Source organism: Thermobia domestica, chromosome 1 (genome assembly GCF_964235325.1).
Source record: "Thermobia domestica chromosome 1, izTheDome1.hap1.1, whole genome shotgun sequence".
In the NCBI taxonomy this organism is placed as follows: domain Eukaryota; kingdom Metazoa; phylum Arthropoda; class Insecta; order Zygentoma; family Lepismatidae; genus Thermobia; species Thermobia domestica.
In genome coordinates this window covers 348,251,048-348,255,416 of record NC_137454.1, presented here as the reverse complement: position 1 = coordinate 348,255,416, position 4,369 = coordinate 348,251,048, and the positions used below count along the sequence as shown (strand labels likewise).

General features: G+C 38.9%; 1 non-coding gene across 1 annotated transcript; it reads right to left on the bottom strand.

Annotated features, from left to right (window-relative positions):
• Positions 1–484: 484 nt before the first annotated feature.
• LOC145668850 (U6 spliceosomal RNA) lies at positions 485–592 on the bottom strand. Its single transcript, XR_014128112.1, has one exon. It is a non-coding gene; the product is annotated as a U6 spliceosomal RNA (small nuclear RNA).
• Positions 593–4,369: the final 3,777 nt, after the last annotated feature.

Genomic DNA, 4,369 nt, shown 5'->3' with positions numbered 1-4,369 from the left:
GGAAAGCCTTAACAACATTTGGACAAGTATTATTATTATTAGTTAAGTCAAGTCAGGTGGCGAGTTTCGTCCTACTCTGCATGACGTTTCAGACCGTAGCCCTTGCATTCATTCTTGATATTGAGATTCTCGGCTTGGTTTCTCTGTATTTGTTGTGGTACGGAATTGCAACTGTAGCATATTCCCACTTTCAAGTTGTTCTATGGAACTGATCATCATGGTAGTCTGGGCATTTGATATTCCTCCTTGGTCTCTTTCTTCCTATTGCTGTTATGTGTTGAGATGATGATGTTCCTCCTGAATTTGGCAGATCGTCGTCTACGAACATCCTGGGGGAATGGAAGGTCGAGGTTCTCGCTTCGTGAATTTATTCTAGACGTATATCGGTTGAGTGGTCTGTGATGGTCCTGTTGCTCTGTTTTGGAGTAATGGCGTTTCGACGTGTGTTCCTATGCAGGATGGCGTATATAAAATGGAGTGTTATAAAAATGTGGGAACACTGTCGGATTTTGGAGCGCATACTTGTGCGGGGGCCATGCTAATCTTCTCTGTATCGTTCCAATTTTAGTATTCGTATTTCTGAAGCGAGTATTATTGTTATTAATAATATTAGTAGTCTTTTGTTACGAGACACAGACAGCCAATACTAGCGTGACCATAAGCCGAAGACTCCATAGAACTGAGGAATAAATTACAGCATTAGATTTTTGCTTAAATGTTACCAGGCTATCAAGTTTTCTTCCTTGTTTGTAGACAACAATCACCAACACTAGGTTTACTTATGTAAGGCAATGTCTCGGTTTGTTTATAGTTTTTGTTCAGTGATGGTTTGCTGTACAAGTATAATAAACCATGAATTGTCCTCTAGTTTTATCCGATCTTCTTTACCGCCGCCACAGAGTAGTTTTAATATTTCTGTTTTTTTTTTTTTTAGGCCTATATTAATGGTTTTGGATAGAACAGTGATGTCTAAACTATGGCCAGCGGGTCAGATGGCCTCCTGAAAGATTCTATATAGGCCGTGTAAGTCAGTACATCTCAGTTTGAATCAGATTATGAGGAGCATTAGGAAATGCATACACAGTTTTATGCATTACATTGATAGGGCTCAGTATTTTAATTTTTGTTCGTTTGAGTATTGCAAGAGCGGTATCATTGTTGTTTCTTTTAAAAATTATATAAAGTGTAAAGTGTTCCATGTAAAGTGTTTTCCTTGCCCCCACCCTTCTAAAAGATTTTGTCCATGCGATTATCTGAATTATATTTGTTAGTAATGAACTGATATGTTTTGTAGGATAAAAGGTGATAGAAGGTGATATAATTTCGATACCATCTTTTTCTTTCGTCAAGACGAGTTGATTAATACATAGACTGTATGTGTGCAATCTCTGAAAATACTTACCCCCGGAAGTTGAATTAGATACCATGTATCGAAAGTCGGTGGCTGTAAGTGACCATATTGAGAAAAAAATGTATGTGGCGTACATAAAAACGTAGGTTACATGTGTAAATCCTGTAGTTTTTGGACTTAACGTACAGAAAACGTATAACTGAAAAAGTATATGTTATACGTACTTTCCGTACGAACGAAAGAACTCTATACGGGCGGGAAGGATCTCACATATAGATGTACGTATATAACATATAATTGACGTATGTAACATATGTATATGCATGTAATATACGAAAGACTGTTAGATATCGTACATCCTGCAACAGCATGATGTAACATCGAAGCTTTAAAAGTATGTAGGCTATGGATAACGTATGATCCGCACTGATTTCTGTAGTAAACATAAGGATTCCGTATATTTGTACAATATACCGCTGCCCGAATAATGGATTTTCTCAGTGCAACTCCGGTACTGACCGTTTTCTTTCGTGAAGATGATTTCATCGACACATACATGGCGTGTGTGCAATCAGTGGAAATATTCCCCCTGAAAAATTTTATTACTCCTTGACAATGACTTTGTAAAATAAGATAAATTACTGTTAAAGAAAAAATAAGAACATTTTCGTGTGTCGATTTTCTTTTCAACTAAAGTTGGGACACTTAAACGTCCGGATGAAAAAGCCTCGACTAAACCGGACCTCTAGTAGCCCTTATACTTCATTGATTTCCACAATTTTTTATTGTAAGTACACTTACGTTTACTTAACGTTTAAAACTTTTCTTCCATTTATTGTTCCTTAATTCTTGTTCTCAATATGTTTTTATTATTATTATTATTATTATTATTATTATTATTATTATTATTATTATTATTTCACCAGTCAAAAACCCAAATTTGTTTGTCAATATCTCAGGAACTAGAACTTTGCACTGGAAGATAATTTACATACGTATTAAGCATTTGAAGGTCTATCTTCATGCCAGGTTTCAAGATGAGATGAGTTCCAGAGATCGTCACATACTTTTAGTTCAAAACTCAATTGTGAAGGTCAAATAACTTGGAAAACAAAATTTTCAATGTTCTCCTTTTTCTTTAATTTCCGTGTATCGTAAGGTCTACTGCAAAGCGAACAAGGTGAAGGTTATTGTTATTCATAAGGCTTGAAAATTTTTCGTCTCTTCTTAAAGCTAATCTCGAAAACGAAATGAGAGCAACTTTCTTTAAAATTTGAGAAGAAACGAGAAATTTCACGAGTCTTCTAGGTAAGACTAATTCACATCACTCTTAAATCTGAAAATGTTTGAATATCTCATAATAAATATACTAAAGGTAACCAAGAATGTTCTGTCGCTTTTTGTGGACGTCTGTGTTTAATTGGTCCTCACACCGTGAGTTGAATCCGAATGAAGATAAGGCGAAGGTCAGTTGTTGGCGTGGGTATATCCAACATACTACCTGGTTGTGGCAGTTCAGTTACACCGTGAACTTGCAAAAGGACAGAGTAGACATGAGACCTCCACAGAGCGTCATAAGGGCGTGTATGCAGTACGAGTTAAAACTGGAGTCAAACGCCCCTACAGATGGACGGAAAATATGGCAAGCCTTTCGTGAGGGTGTCGTGACTATGCGGACAGTGCAGCGGTGGTTTAACAAGTTTAAGGGCGGGGACGAAACACTCAAAGACGCATCACGTGCCGGAAATGTACAACATGAAGAATTTCCGACAGCAATTGTGGCGAACAGTGGCCAGACATGTGAGGAAGTGGAACTACAATTCAGTTTGAGTGGAGAAATCATTCTGCAGTACCTCCATCAACTTGGGAAGCACTACAAGTTGGGTCGGTTTGTCCTACAAGATTTCACTCCGTACCAGAAGGCAACGCAAGCAGACACTTGTGTTTCTTTGTTGTGTCGTCTGAGGAAGGAGCCATTTCTGGACAGGGTGTTGACATGTGATGAGAAGTGGGTCCTATACGAAGCTCCACGGCGCCGTCTTCATTGGTTAGCATCCCATGAACAGATTCCAAAACAACTGAAACCAGTATTGCGCCGGAAGAAGATCCTCCTGTGTATTTGGTGGACTGCTCGCGGCATTGTGCATCGGGAATTTCTACCAGCTGGTCAGAGTATCAATGCAACTGTGTACTATCAGCAGTTGAGCCGTATTCAAGAAAACCTCAAACCGCTGCAGCCAGTACTTCTGAATCGCAAAGGGATCCTCCTGTTACAGCACAACGCTAAGCCCCACGTGGCTAGGATGACCCGGTACACCATTCTATGCCTAAGGTGGGAAACACTATTGCATCCCCATACTTCCCGCGCCTTGCACCTTCTGATTATCACTGTTCCATTCCTTGAACAATCATCTTAGAGGACATCAGTTCAAATCCCTAGAAGAGGTACGTACAAAATGCACTTGATACCTTGTTAGCTTCACGGCCCACCAAGTTCTACCGTAATAGAATCCATGCCCTTCCAGAACCTTGGCAGAAGGTCGTTGGCGCTGATGGGAACTATTTTTGATCTTGCAGGTACGTCTTAGATGATATATCGATGTTCGAAGGTGGTGCGTGAAAAAGCGACAGAATTTTCTTGGTTACCTTTTTATGTATAAAAATTGTAGTCTTGATAAGGTGATTTTACGAACACAATGAAGACAATTTATGAACGTTTAAACGGTTGCAAGTTTGATTTCATTTCATGTTCATTTTAGCGTCCGTTTGAGCAGCGATACTATATGAGACTTTAACCTACAACTTAACATGGGATTTGAATCGCACGAGTTTAACGCCGAGGATTGAATATAGTTCTCCCATGCCAAAGATGTGTATGCTAACCGCTTAGTCTCGAGGGAGCTATAAAGATATGCAAGTCATTACAGAATATACTCCAATAATACATATACACCCTCCATTCCAAAAGAAACAGAACTTTTGAAAACAAATAGTACCACTAGTGCCATCTGTTGTAAT